Consider the following 16606-nt stretch of genomic DNA (forward strand, 5'->3'; position numbering starts at 1 on the left):
TCTATATTAATCATTAATTCATTCCTGAAAAACAGAAGAATATCGAATTAAACGAATATATATAGAATCAATTTTTCCAATAAAAATTAACAAAAACGAAATATAAATAAATAAATAACAAAAAAAGAGAATAATCGTATTTCTCAAATAAATAAAATTTTACGTAGAAATTTAACCTTTATTGAAAAATCGTGATAGCAGAAAGTGAATCATGCAGTAAAAAACTTGGTGACGAATATTGGATTTTTAGACGAATATCGAAATATTTTCTTGTCGAAAAAAATGTGATGAATATTGGATTTAACGAATATAGACGAAGTTGCATTACATAGAATGATTCGAAATTCATGGTACAAATGAAGTCAAAAAGATTTTATAGCTCGAAATAAAATTAAAATCAAGAATAACGAAATTACGTGAAAGACTTCGTTTTCGAATAAATCAAATTTCATAGTTTTTCACAAGTAAAATTAACAAATTCGATATAGAATATCGAATGAATTGCTGATAAGAAATTATTATAAATGACCAAAAAAACATGGAATATATTTTTTCATTTAATTAAAAATTAATTTTCGAAAAAATCGAATTTGAAAATTCATCGATTTCGATTTTTCCAAAAACAAAAATTTAAAATTTTATTCTATGTACATTTGTTCATAAAATAATCATTGATAATTACGAAGAATTAACTAATTAAACTTTTCGAGAAAATTTTAAATGATTTGATTACTCGAAAATTCTTAACCTTATTTCTACCACAAGTTACAAATCGCCTTGTATAATATAAACTACGTGGTAAATTTTCGAAATTATGCGTATTAATATAATGTATGGGCCCCAAGAGGTTTACTACTATCTTTCTTCATCTTAACGAGAACAATTTTTCGAGACCCAATTGCTTTATTCATAAACCACATTGTACTTATAAATATCAAGTAAAGCAGAAAATGGGCAATTTCTGAAACATCAGATTGGACAACAAGAAATCTCAATGTTTCATTCCCCTATATTATTCTATCCCTGTACACATTTATCCGCCTTCCGCCATCCCTCGAATCCTTTGAGATGCAACGAAGAGAGAAGTCAAAGGAGCCTATGAAAAGATCGCTCGTTTTATCCACCCCCTTCCCTCATTTTTTCGTTTTAATACTTCAACGACCATTCTCCACGAGAAGAATGTTTCCAACGTCTATGGAATCCGTGGATAGCAGTGCTCACGATCCTTTAACCGTGGAGGATCGAGGAAAGTGAGTCAGAAACTGGCGGAATGGATGCAGGTATGCCACGAGTCCCGGCACTCGTCGAGCCTGCATTATCGATTTACTACCACCCCATCGCGACAAAATGCTCTTCGTCTGCGTTTACCTACGTGCAGGAATTTGGAAATACGATGGATTTGATTCGACGAAAAACTAAGCTAAATTTTGGTCCGTGAGAGAGAATGTGAATGGAATGAAGAAACGCGAAGAAGAGAAAATTTGGGATGAATGTGTGGTTGAAGTTTAATTTTCTATAGAGTCGAACATTGTTTCTTTCTCGTACTCTGTGTCATTTATGTACAACGTTGCAAAGTGAAAATCATGATTTGATATTTATTTGATTAAAGATTAACATAGCACACATCTGAATTTCTCATTATATCTCTCGAAAAACAGTTCAAAAACTATTCAAACGCACGAATAAAAATTGCACAAACTTTTCAACCCTGTAGTACGATCAATAATTTCGAAGATATATTCAAATAATTCGATTTAAATATGCCACCCTATATAAGAGAAACAATCACCAGATTTCTTGACGATTTTAGACGACGTTCAACCGAAATAACTTGCGACGGATTTCCATCTTACTTCATCGCAATTCCCCTCTCTGCGCACGTTTCCACCGAACAGTGGAAACCGTTTAGGGCGCACTCCTCACTCTGAGCCTTCGATCGCGGGTGCACGAGTAATTACATGCGTCAGCTGGTCTCTGCAGTGGTGCATGCAACAAAAGCATGCCCGATTTTTTTCTTTACTTTTCTTTCTCTTTTTTTTTTTTTCTCCTGTTCACCAAGAAATCCCAGACTCATTCCCTCCGAGATTATCGTCAGACACGTTCATTGTCTCGCCCCAATCCACATTTATTCGGGGTCACCGTCGCAATTCCGCCATTTATCCGCTTCTCTCGCCGCTTATGGGGAGGGAGGGGGGAAAGGTTTATCTCGTTTATCCGAGGCGAAACTGTATTTTTCAACGGGTAACGATGGCATACCACGCCCGATTCTCTCGTCGAGAATAATTAATTAACGTTACCCGCTTCCTGCGGAAAGGTTTCCGTCTCCCTTATGACCGTACAATTTGCTTTGCTTTTGTTCTGCAACGCGGAATGGACAAAGATGGAGAAATTTTCTCTTGGTTATTCGGGGAGAAATGTGTCTAGGGTGATGAAATAGCATGTTTTTTTTCAAAATATCGATGTACCTTTCGGTATTCGCGTGGCTCGAGGGATTCGTGTTTTCTTGCGAGTTTCGGAATTTAACTCTTTTGTAGATCGGGGAGAAATATTATTGTTTATCCATGGCGATAATCTAATGTTATGCTTGTGTTTATTCTTGTATTATTTGTGTATTTTCTTGCGTGCCTTGGAAAACTTAGTTTTTGCGGATTGAGGAGGATTAATGTTATTTATCTATGACGGATAATTTATGTTTGAAATTTTTTGTTTTACGAATTTGCTTAAATATATTGCTTAATAAATATGATAATATATTTATAAATTTCAAATTATATTTTTAATTTAATTATTTTAAAATTGAAATTTTGAATATTATGAGTAACACGAAATGTAGTTATTTTTTTATTTTCTGAATTTTTTCCTTGTCGATTTTAAAATATTATACGTAGATATATCTCAATATTAAAAAAATAATAATAATAAAATAAATTTACGTTTTGATATACAATTTTAACGAAAACGATATTTTTACTTCGAAAATTAATATCTATTTAATAAAAAAAATCAAACATATCATAAAATATTGAATTTCTATTTCATAAACAAAATTTGAAATTATAACACTGTGATGACTTCAATAATTATCTAAAAACTAAATAATGCATCTTAATATTCGAAAAACAGTTCGAATATAACTCCTGTTCGTAATTCAATTTGTCACGATATTATAATAAGAAAGTTTATAGTATCTTAAAAAAAAAATAAATAAATAAAAAAGCATAAAATATTTATTGTAAAAATTTGAATCTCGTGACGTGAATAATGTATCTTAATCTAGCATTTTAATATTCGTATTAATATTAAAAAGTTATAAATTTTTTTCAATCGAAAATTAACATCTTCACAGTCAGCATGATAACGCAGTATCTTACGTAAATTGTTAATTTTCACGTAATATGGAAATAAACGAGGAATTATATAATGCCATCGTCACAACTTGTCCTTTTTTTCATCGTCTATACATTTCTTCCCGACATGAAACACGAAGTTTACTCATCATCCACGAAGAACGTTCCCACAGGTGGCTTTAGAAACCGCGTATCAAGCATGTTTGCTCGTGAAATGCTTGTATGGTCTGTCATGAACATGCACAAACATGTCTTAATTTCCATGCACAGAAGTTTCCATTCCTGCAGCATCAATGTTTTCTACATTTCAATGAGAAATTCTTCGAATAGAAGCCATATTTCGTGATAAATGAACGAATATCAGAGACTCGTTATGGTTTCCAATAGAACTTGAAAATATGCTATTAATGTATTGTATTACAAATATTTCAATTTGCACTATCAAATTTCAAACATCGATAAAAGATCGAAAAATGAAAAATGTTTTTAATAATGGTAAAATATTCTAAAAATAATTTTCTAAAAATAAAATTTTAATATTGTATATTCTTTGTATAACGAATAGATCGTTGGTTTTAGAATTCAAAAAAATCTTCAAATATTCATTTAAAATTTACCAATTTATCAATCGAATACAATCTATTGATTTTATGAAAATTATCTAATTCTCTTCGAAATATTTTAATATTTTTGAAAAAATATATAACAGATTTTCTAAATTTAAGCACATAAAAAAAACATTATAAATCAAAATAATGCTTAAAATATTTTATAATAAATATTTTCTTAACTTTCAAATTTATAACAAATTTACTCTTTTTTTGAAAAAAGAGTAAATTAATAATAATTTACAATAGAGTAAAATTTGACGAATATATTAATCTATCATTTTCAAACTCTAAAAACAAAATTTCATATATATCGATCAATTACATTCTTAATTAATTATGTCTCTTTTTCTGAATTTAAATTCCTCTCTTTTTAAATGTCTCATAAATGTTTCGTTTAGAGCAGAAAATTTCGAAAATTTTAAATTCACGCAAAAAAATTTCCAAATTCACATTCGCAAAAAAATTTCCACAATTCACTCGATGTAAAATTAGCTACGAGGTCAAATTTCGTACAGGCAGACGCGAAAAAATATTAATCCACTATATCAAGATAATCTGTCCACCATACAAATTTGTCCTCCCTTTCTGCTTGTGCGTTTTTCTTTACAAACGATATCTCTGCACGCATGTAATGCGTTGCAATATCATTCTTTATCCCCATCAAACCAACCACGCGAGATAAAATCTCTGCGTCATCTATTAGGAATCGAATTCTTCAATTACATCAACGAGTCAACGAGTATTGAGACAAACAATAAATGGTAAAAATTAATGAGTATGAATAAAAATAAATAAATCGAAAATGAATGAACTATATATATAAACTATTGGACACAACAGTGTATTTTTTTTTTCGTTTTTATTACAAGTATAAAAAGACGTAAAATTATTATGTTTTCTAGTTAAAGTTATATATAGTTATATATTACATTTCTTTGAATTATTCGAGAAAATTTTACTGTTGTTTATTTTTTTTTTTTTTTATATAAATTTTAGAATATAAATTAGAGTGTTATCTAGATCTATGCTTACGTAGTAATTTAAAAGATAAAATGCTAAATAGAATATTTTAATTACAGGCTGTATCGATTTTTACTTTTCTTTCAACATATATGTATCTTCATTATAATATCACTTATCTGATATGTTAATACGTGGTAAAATGATGATATTGATGATATGAAAGTTATAATTATATTCATATTATATATTATATAATTATATATATAATAGTAGAGTATGGAAATTATAATTGTAATAAAAAAATATTTTACTTATCAGATTTTTATAAAATTAATAGATCAGTAATTTTCTATAAAATATATATTTATATATTTAGATAAATTAGAATTAAATATACTATTTACATCTATCTAATTTTGTTTTATCTGATAAAATCAGATTTATATATTCATATAATTTATATAAATAAATAATTAAACAATTTGAAGAAACGCAGCTATAAAAAATTTTCTACGTTATTACATGATAAATTTTTTAAATTAACATAATCATTATTATACACAAATATATATTATCAAGAAGAATAAAAGCATTACAGATTCTTCTACACGCAATTTCACAAAATGTGCAAAATTGAAAATCTTTTAAAAATTAAAATTTTAACCAAAAATCTACTATTCAATTCAAAACTGTCGATGTAACAGAAACAATATTTATCTATTACCCTCTTCACATCAACGTTTGTAACATCGATTCATTAACTCCTCCATTATTCGATTCATTATTACTAACAAGCAACCGCAAAATTTTATTTCCATCACCGCGCTTTATGCCATGATTTATTTGCAAATCATCCCCTCGAGTTTCCCAGAATTTATCTGAAATTCGATTTCGAACGAGCGCGACGTTTCGAGTCGAGTCCACAATTTGCATCCCCTTTCGAAAACAAGACTTTCTATGGGGGATGAAACGTCGACCGATATCCCCGCCATTCCACCTTCGATTCACTATAACGAAAAGGGTGAACTCGTACAGTTCCATGAATATTTCATACGTGTCTCTCGATGTATCGAGAACTCTTCCAACCTCCAACCCTCCCTTCAACTCGGTCTCGCTTTGTAAGGATGAAAAACCGTTGTGCATCGTATAATTTCGAGGTTCTTTCTCGCGAATATCCCTTACATCTTCCTTATAGAAGACACACAGGAATATTTTTTCCATCCGTGGTTAACGTTTTCCTCGTTCTTTCTCCCTTTTTTCCTTCCCTCTTTCTTTCTCTCTTTCTCTCTCTCTCTCTTCTACTCACTTCTTTCAGCTTGGTAATCACCTCCAGCCTTCCGTGAATACTCACTGTCCTTTTTTACGATGGAAATTAACGGGGTATAATGTAAATCCTCTTTCAACCCCCCTCTTTCGTGTATCTTTTATGCGTCGTAATGCGGATCCCGTCTCTCCGCGGCGCACTGTGTAATTAGCGTGGTAAATATGTATAAAACGTGGCCGCGGCTTTCAGCGATAACAATCTTCCGCAGCGGCCGACGATGACGCCCGCAAATTTTTCTTGAATAATTCCGTTTTTTAAAACGGAGCGGATAGGAGGAGGGAGCGCCACGAGTTTTCCTGCCTGGAAAATCGAGACGAGTTTCGTTGTCGCCGTTGACGAACGGCCAAGGGGAAAATGTAATTCCCCCCGCGGTTTCCGTGACCGTGGACCGTGCTGATTCTTTTTGCTTTATTCACACTTTACTTTATACTTATTTACACTACTGCTCGATCCCTCGTCCTTACGCTCGTCGCGCTGAATTTTTTAAGAATTGGCGGTGTATATGCGTATAGCGTTTAGAGATTATTTAGATAATTTTGAAAGACTTGTGAGATATAAGGAGATTTGTGTAATGAGAAAAAGAAGTATACGTATATTATATTAAAAGATTATGTAGAAGTAAGATTTTTCTTTTCTTTTCTTTTCTTTGTTATTCATGATTTTTGAAGTAAAAATGATTGAAAGAATTTTTTGAATCGTTTAAAAATTATTATTTTTGGTGATTTAATACTTTTATTCAATAATTTAATTTTTGTTATTTGATCTAGTTTTTATTTTCAGCAAATAATATATTTCTTATTCAATTTTGAATAAAGGAACCAGATTTAAAATAAATCGTTTTATGACATTTTATATATTAATTTTAAAATATATCAAAATATAATATAAAAGTAAGGAAAAAATACTATGATAATATAATAAAAGTGTAAATTAAAAAATAGAAAAATATATTTGGAAACATTTAAAAAAAAAAGAAAAAATTAAAAATTCAAAAATTTTATAATGTATCAAAAATTAATTTTACATATCTTTTTTATTGAAAAATTAAAAATAAACTTTTTTATCAAAGAACTAAAAATAATTTCCGTTTTCTTTAATCAAGGTTTCATATCCGATTCTAATATATCTTTTTTAAATGAATTTTTAATTTTTTTTCGATTTTATTGTTTTATTAATATAATTAATTTTAATGAATAATTGTATATAATTTTTTCAATCTTTCTAAATTTTACTATTTAATCATTTCCTTATTTTCTTTCACTTTTCGCAATATGGCTACATTAAGCTAACGGAAATTTCGATTTAAAATTCTGCTTTCAGATCTTAACAACTACCTAGAGTTCCAAGTATAGACAAAATCTTGGAATCGATAACGAGAAAGTTTCGAGAATTCTACGAGTGAGGATTATGTGAAAGTATCGCGTACCAACTGCAACATTATAAAGTCTACACCGAAGTCACCAAGTGTTTGCGGGGATGGAACGAAGACATTTCCGGTGGCTTTATTCAAATCAGAAGAATAAATAACGAAGTGGCGACCCCGCCAATAGTAAAGGTTGACAATATCGATCTGTCTGTTAAAACTTGCCTCGTTAAAGGATCATCAAGATCAAAGAAAAAAACCAATTATGATGCAGCAGGAAAACTTGAAAACATATATTCGGTTACATATTTCGAGTCGTTTATAAATTTTTGAGGAAAAACTTTAATTTTGGGGGAAAACAAATTTTATTTTGAAGATACATTATTATCGATATATTTTTCAAATTGATTGAAATTGAATCAAAAATGTGAATTCAAATTGAAATTTAAGATTTTTATAGGATCTTAATGTACGATAAGTAAGATTTACACTTTTATAGTTTTATAGTTAGTGAATCTTATAATAAAATAAATTTTGTTTATTCTAAAAAGAAATCTTTATTTTTTATATGAATATGAATTTAAAAATAAGAAGAAGAAGAAGAAATATTTTTGGCCTTTTTGTAATTTATAATTTTATTATTTTATTATTAATTTTATAATTTTACAAATTATTACAAGAGTTATGATATTAATAAATTTCTTTGCATAAATAAATAAAATCCTATAAATAAATTTTATAAATTACAAGTTATTAAATATCTATTCAATTATATAATATTATGAAACAGTACTTGCAAATTTATTATATTATTTATTAATAAATTATTATACAAAATATATAAAATATATTGGATACATATTGGATTATACAAAATATATTGGAAATATTTGTGAAATAATATTAAATATTTTTTAAATCTTCATCTACAATTTAAAATTTAAAATAGTAATCTGAAAAATTTTATATTAAATACGATATTCTAATACAAAATAAATCAAACCAAAATAAAATTATCTGTATATTTCTAAAATATTTTATGTATCCATTGTACAGTGACAATCTGAATATACACTTTACAAAAGTAATATTTATTTATAATAATTATTCAATCAATTCCAACCAATTTTCAATATACGCGATATAAAACTAAAATTCATCAAATAGATAAATGTTTTCAAAATAGTATATACTCACTTTTCACTCTCTTCAAAAACTGAACATCAATAACAATTAATACTGGAGACAATCGTTCCACGAATAATCCGTTATAACACAAAGTAATACCTTATTCAAGTCATCAAGAATGCGCTTGGAACAATGACAAATAACTCAACAATTGGTACGATATCGCGGAAACTTAGAAATTTCCCTTTAAAAAAGGAATTCTCGAATAGACATGAAATCCTCTCCTCCGCCTCTTTGGCGCATTAAAAAACAATGAAACCCTTCAAGTTGCCAGTGACGAGAACTACAAATACTCGCTCGTCGAAGTTAACAACAGCCACTTTGAAAGGAGGCAGCTGCATCTATACGCCTAATTCCCAGGCCAGTCGTTCACACCGCACTTGGTTTTCCACTCCGCGTTCATTCGTGAAAACGCAATTCCCACCCTCGACGACCTTTCTTGCCCATAGGTACGTTTAATTTCGAAATCAGTTTCGCTTTGTACAGTTGAAATAACTTAACACCAGTTTGCCGCCAAGAGAATATCTCAATCTCTTGGGATATGAATAAACCAGTAGTGATGGGTTTGAGCGTATCGCAAGTAAGTAGATTTGAATATACTGGTTAAATTCGGATTACAAGATATGTGTATCGATTAATAATTAATATCAAAGTTTTTGTGAGAACGAATATTTTTATATACTTTATTTCTATTTTTCAATGTATTCTAAGTATAATAATGTTTTTTCGTATTGATCGAAATTTTATTTAGTGAATAAAATGTTAAAATAATTTTAAGTAACAATGAAAATAAAAAAAAAGTTAGTGAATTAGTTTCTTGCTTTCAAAAAACAAAAAATCGAATATTATTTTTCATTATATATCTATTAATAGAAGGAAACCCATAAATAATTCTAAGTAATCGATTGTTTAAAAAAAAATTTTAAATTAACTATTTTTTAATCTGGACATATTTTACATAAGACATAGTATATATATATATTTTTATTTAATAATGAAAAATAAAGGTATTTTATTTCTTAATTTTGAAGTTTTTACTAAATGTTTCTTAAACTTTTTGACAAATTTTAAAAATCGAGCATCAAAAATTTGAAAAATTTTTTAAAAATTAAACACAATAAATGTCTTAAGATTTTTAATTGGGAAGAAATAAATTAATAATTAAAATTTTTTCAATTATTAACTAGAAAACAATATTGTATAATCAAACATTAATAAAATGATTATTATATAAAAATATATTTAAAACAAATCATGCTCGTTAAAATAAATTTAAAATGATTATACAAATAATATTATATTCCATAATAAATATCATGGATTTTGTATAAAGTAAAAAAGCCTGAAATATTTCAACTTTAGTATTTTACTTCAGTTTATGGATGTGGAACTCAATTTAAATGGCTTTATACATATTGAACTTGATCCTATCGCTATCCTCTCTTCCCTATCTCTCTACCTATCGTGAATGAAAGAGAAAACTGGCTTAGATAACTGATATAAGGGAGAAGAAGAGTAAAGCTTGACAAACTAACTTAAAATTTTAAAACGTTATACACATATATATATATATATATATATATATATATTTTGATACAAAGGAGCATGTACGTATATATGTATATGTATATATATTCAAAATATAAAAGATGTAAGCTATCTCGAAAAGTAAACCTTTTGAGATAAGTTAAGGATAGAGGATGCTTTTGATATTCACGAATTATATAATGGATATAGTAGACAATTCAACATAGACGCAATTTGCTGGGTAATTTTTAGACCCTTGGGACTGATGGTGTATTTAATAGTCTTCTTATATCAGCCCAAGGGTTAATTGCTGGGAAATTAAACTAGTATGTCATAGTAGAGTTCGGTGCAATTGCACTGTGGTTTGTACAATCTTCGTAATAGTCGATTAAAAAAGGTATATTTAAAGTTATAACTGAATTCTTGCTTGAATGAGTTAAGTTTCAAGTGGTAAGAGAAATTTGCGTGGATTTATAATGAAGAATTTGAAATAATTAATATAAACTTAAAATACTATTTCAAACAATTATTTCTCACGAATCTAAAAAGAAATATTATTTCAATTGATAACTTCAAATTACTCTATCTTAAACAAATATTTTCTTAAACAAATATTATTTTAAATTTTTAAATTTAAAATAAATTTAATATCATTTCATTCCAATAAAATTAATTTACTAATTATCAGCAACATTAATATATATTTTTCTCACGAATCCAATATAAAACCAGTAAACTTTATTAAAATATAAACGATCAATTCCATCATCAACGAAATATATTGCAAACTAAATTCTATTAAACTTCGAATTGACTTGTCATATTAAATAATACGATTAACGACATCATAACATAGACAGGAAATGCAGGAACACCGATGAGGTCAGGTTAGGCAGAGAAACGAGAATGAAATGATACATGGAAGCATCCTGACCCAATATAACCTGACATGATTTAACATAATTCTCCAGACTATCTACAGAACCACGACAAGAGAGAAAGAGAGAGAGAGAGAGAGAGAGAGAGAGAGAGAGAGAGAGAGAATAAAAAAGACAATAGAGAGAAAGAGATAGAGACAAAGGAATATCAATAGTTAAAAAAAAGAGAGAGAGAAAGGGAAATACAGAGACAGAGGAAATTTAAAGGTCGAATGAGAGAGAGAGAGAGAGAGAAAGGGGAGGGGGAATATGTGCAAGCAGAAGAGTAAATCAAACGCACGTGACTCATGGCGGCGTTAACCGCTTCACGGCCGGAAATGGGATCAACACCTGCATGTATTACCATTCTCGACGATGCGCATTGCCGTCAGATGTGCTGGACGATCGCAGATGCAACGCTTGCTATTTTGTACGACAGTTGTTCAATATTGTATAAGCATCCGGGATTTGCCCACTGAATGGATTTGTCAAGAGAGGAAAATATCGAGTAATAAGATTAAGATTAACAAATGCAATGTACAATGATATTTTTGATTTTGATTGGTTAAAAATGGACAAATAATATAATGTTTATATGATTTTACATTGGCAATACTTTAAGATATACATTTTTTTCTAAATATATAATTAGGAAAGTCGGATTTATATTTAGAATATACGAGAATATATATGGAGAAAGTTACGAATATTTGTATGAAAATAGAAAGTTTATTTAAATCTTAAAGTAAATAAATAAAACCGAAAAATATAAACATAATAAGTATAAAAGATAATATATTTTAAATAAATATAATATATTTTTATTCTAAAATATTTAAATTCTATATCACATAGAGAAATAAAAAAATAAAAAAAAATAATTATATTAAATAATTATATTAAATAATTAAATTATAAGTAAATATTTTCCTTTTTATACATTCGCTATTGAAATTTTTTTTAAAAATTTATTCAGTATTACAGTAATTATGCAACAATATATTATTATGAATAAATTATAGATACTTATAAAAATATATGTTTTTACAAAATTTAAAAATAATTAAACTTGATCAATCATTCATATCTGTTTCATTTAATATTAGATTTAATATTTTATTTTGAATGATATTACTGAATCTCTAAATCAAACAAAGATTTCTAATGAAATTTATTAAGAATTCTATTTTAATTGTAACATTAAAAAAAAATAAACAAACACCAATATAACACATTGTAGTATAACGTATTGCATTGCACGTTTCATTATATGCAAATGTATTCAGAATATATTTATTATTATAATAATATAGAAATTTAAATTTATTATCCTTAATATTTCTTCAATATAAATTCATATATCAAATATGCTAAAAATTATTGATTTTACATATCACATTCTGTTTCGTACTTTAAAATAGAATTAAATTCATTATAGTTGTGTATTATCGCGTTCATTGACGCAATGTCATCAATGTAAAATCGGATTGCTCATCTGCATCGAGCTTTAGTACATACAGACGATGCCAATTGGCATTATTATTCGTTTCGAGTTTCGTTTGTTAATATCCGCCCTACACAGGACCATGTTCAGACTCATGGATATTGTTTGCAGACATGTATCCATAGATAAGGTTGCTGGATGTCTGCAGTTCACAGACTGCCGGCTAAATTCTGTGAAATATGACCACTATAGTATGCACTGCACGATATAATTATTCGTACATATAACGGCAAACAATATCTTAAGTCTGGTCACGATTATCTTTAATAAAAAAGAACATACATTGTTATGAATATTATAATTAAAAAACGATTCACGTGATATAACAGATTCAATTTATTATGCAATTTATTTTTTTTTAATTTATTATATAGCAAATTTAATTTCGTAATAATTATTGAAAAATATGTTTTATATAACTGCGATGGAAATTTACTTTTAATAGTAACCTCTTGACACATATGTGTTAATATTGTTATTATTGTTATGGCTGTTAAGCTTAATATGTACAAATGTAAATTAGAAATTAGAAAAAATATTGAATTGAATTCGTATCAGTGTTAAATAATTGTATTATTTTATTAACTATTTTAAATAATTATTTTAATCAATTTAAAAAGATAAAAGATTTAGTAGATTTCAAATAAAAAAATTCTATGACATATATTCTATGACAATTATTGTAATATGTTATATTAATAGATTATGGTATATTATATTATAATTATTATATTATAATAAAGTTACAATATTATAATTATAATAAAATTTTAATATAATTAGAATTAAAAATTTTTCTTATATATAATCATTAGAAAATTCTATCACTTTCATATAAAAAAATTAATGTATGAAAGAAACTGATATTTTGAAAATTAAAATTATTTTTTTCTTTAGATAATTTATATGAAACGCAATATTTTCAATAGTTATAGAAAGTAAATAGTATGACGTGTTAAGATTACATAAAATACAATCATATCATTTATATTACTCACATTTTGTTGCTCGAGCAGGTAGGAAAAAATTAGAAATACATCATTGAACGAAATAATCGTCGAAGAGAATTTGTTCGAAAATTTATTAGAACTTCACTTCCACTTTGAATCTCGTAACTAATTATGCCTTGAAATCTATATTATAAATTTTTATATGATTTTATTTTTTTTATAATAAACATTGTAGCATTTCAATGTTACATATTTTAAATAATTAATAATCAATATAAATTAAATTTGTATTATTAGCATACATTGTTCTTTGGTGTATTTTAATTTTGACTGAGAAAAAATAAAAATATATATTTCAATGTTTCTATAACAATAAATATACATTATTATATTACATGACAAAATATCGATAAATCTTTTATCATGTTAATATATATTTCAAATGGTCCTGAATGAATATACATACTTAATTTTTTTGGAACAATAATGTAAAACTTTTTTTCTATGAATAGAATTTTTATTTCAATGTATTATAATCTTCAATAATTATTACAAATTATTTATTACAAATAATTATTACAAATTCCAAATATTTCATTTCTAAAAAAAATTGATGATAATGAACATATTAGGTGATTCAATAATACAGATTTAAATCTACGATTATCTGAAATAAGGATCATAAAAGTTATCTTGCGATAAATTTCTTTTATCTTATCTTTTGATATGATAGAACGAATTTTTTCAGCAAATTGCAATAAAGTAACTCTTTCTTCTATAATATTTTTGAATATATAGATGTGTAATATTTTTAATTTATTATTAATTGATTGCAAATATATTAAATATGACTTATTTATCATTAAAAACTATATATATTTATATATTTAAACTTAAAAAGGAATATATTAATCATTTCAAAATTATTATGAAAAATAGAAAATTGATTTCTTTTTATTATATATTATTTCATTTTATAAAACCGTTTTGTCGCTATTTTTTCTATTAAATATAATAAATTTAATTTCATACACTAAAATTAATATACAAAAATATATAAAATAATTTAATTTGCAATATATAAAATAATTTATACGTACACATAATAAATTAAAAACTTAAGAACAATGTATGTAATTATTATATATATAATTAGATCTAAACATTCAATAGTATTTAATAATTAAATACAAATTTGCATTAAAAAAGATTGTTTATATGTTTATCTGCACTATTTTGACACAAGATATAGCCTCTTTCGCTTGAAACACTCGTCACATTTTATTTTTTCCTCTGATGTACTATTATTAGTAGAAACGATACACATCAAAAAAATAATATATCTTTGAACTTCATCAGAAAAACTTTGTTATACGATATACTAGTTATCCGTAATATTTACCGAATTAATTGGAAAAATTTACCATACGATCAACAAGCTGTGTCACTGACTATGGTCTACGGTTAACTGCGCGGACAAGATGCGCAGTAAATGAATACACGTGTTCTTCACGACACAATGCTTTGTACTAACGACAACTGTGGATCGATCTTAAGACATAACCTTTCCCAATATAGTTTTTATCATTGAAATAAGATCATTACTTTTTCTAATTTGGATTATTATATATAATCTTGTCTTCCAAATCAATTCAATTCACTTTCCCATAAAATTTAAAAATTGTTTTAAAATTTTAGAATAAAATTATTGTCTATTATTTTATAAATATGTATCAATAAATATTAATTTTTAATTAATTATGTTCATATTCTTTTTCGATACATATATCATTATTTTGTTTTTTATGCTATTTTATATTTCAATCAATTATGATTAAACAAAAATAATAGAAGAAAAATTGAAAAAAAATTTGAATAAAATGAACGAAGAAAATAGATTTTACAATTTTAATTTTGTTCTAAATATATTGTATAATTTACTATATATACTATAATATACTATACTGTAACGGCATTGACGATAGAATAGAAACGAAGAAAAAGAATATCGAGGACACTAACAACCATGACGATCATCGGTGTAACAAGAATAGCTTGTTCAGAATTCCATGATCGGAACGAAGAAAAGAAATGAATGCTGATCAGAGAAGAAGGAGGGAGATGTGTCTTACGCAATCTTCAGGTGAAAGTAACAGGTCACAGTGTAAAAAATTATTATTTTCTATAATAGTTTTCTTTATTATGTTTATATAATATTTTCACTTTTCATTTTTAATAATAAAAAATATTATAAAAAATATAAAAAGATAAAAATATATTCAAAATTAATTTAAACATATATACTTCATTTAAACATTCAATTATCATTAGAAAAAATATATATAAAAAAAAAACAGCATATTTAAAAAAATAGAATACTTTTCATTTCTTCTATTATCAATATAAGAAAAAAGAATTCTGAATACAAACAATATTTGTTCTAAAGATTTCAGTTCTAAAGAAATTCATCTAAAGATACAATATTAAAAAATTATTACATATTATTAGATATTAGATTATTAGATATTATTAGATTATTAGATATCAGAAAAATTATTTTAAAAAATGATAAAAATAAAATAAAAATAAAAGGAAGATAAAAAAAATGTAAAAATATAAAATGAAGCTTTAAAAAGCAAAAATGTTGAATTTTAAATTCATTATGTAATTATGATGAAGGATAATGCGAAATTGTTAAACACATCGACGTCGAATTTCATAGGCGATGCACGCAACCTAATTTAATAGTGCCTAGACTGATCGAAACTGCGGACAATTAATTAGCAATGTGTCGGACATTTCGCGAGGAAATCCGACAGGTGGACGCGACGATCTGCTAAGTTACTGATTAGACCTTCTGAACGCGACAGGTGGTTGAAATTTGTCCTCATTTTATCATAAAATAGAAATCC

The 16606-nt window shown here is 26.5% G+C and overlaps 1 protein-coding gene and 2 long non-coding RNA genes across 4 annotated transcripts in view; 1 reads left to right on the forward strand and 2 right to left on the reverse strand.

The window, feature by feature from the left end:
- LOC133667327 (uncharacterized) overlaps positions 1-15394 on the reverse strand; it is a 57407-nt gene extending 42013 nt beyond the window's left edge. Inside the window, exons 1-2 of the long non-coding RNA XR_009832715.1 lie at positions 14795-15394; positions 13743-13877 (exon numbers count right to left, since the gene is read on the reverse strand). This is a non-coding gene — a long non-coding RNA (uncharacterized LOC133667327). The remainder of the gene's footprint in view (positions 1-13742; positions 13878-14794) is intronic.
- LOC108004397 (inactive rhomboid protein 1) overlaps positions 1-16606 on the reverse strand; it is a 383917-nt gene that overhangs the window by 182560 nt on the left and 184751 nt on the right. The window lies entirely within an intron of this gene.
- LOC133667318 (uncharacterized) lies at positions 6453-8698 on the forward strand. Its single transcript, XR_009832702.1, has 2 exons — positions 6453-6863; positions 7566-8698. It is a non-coding gene; the product is annotated as an uncharacterized LOC133667318 (long non-coding RNA).

Source organism: Apis cerana, linkage group LG14 (assembly GCF_029169275.1).
Source record: "Apis cerana isolate GH-2021 linkage group LG14, AcerK_1.0, whole genome shotgun sequence".
Classification (NCBI taxonomy): Eukaryota; Metazoa; Arthropoda; class Insecta; order Hymenoptera; family Apidae; genus Apis; species Apis cerana.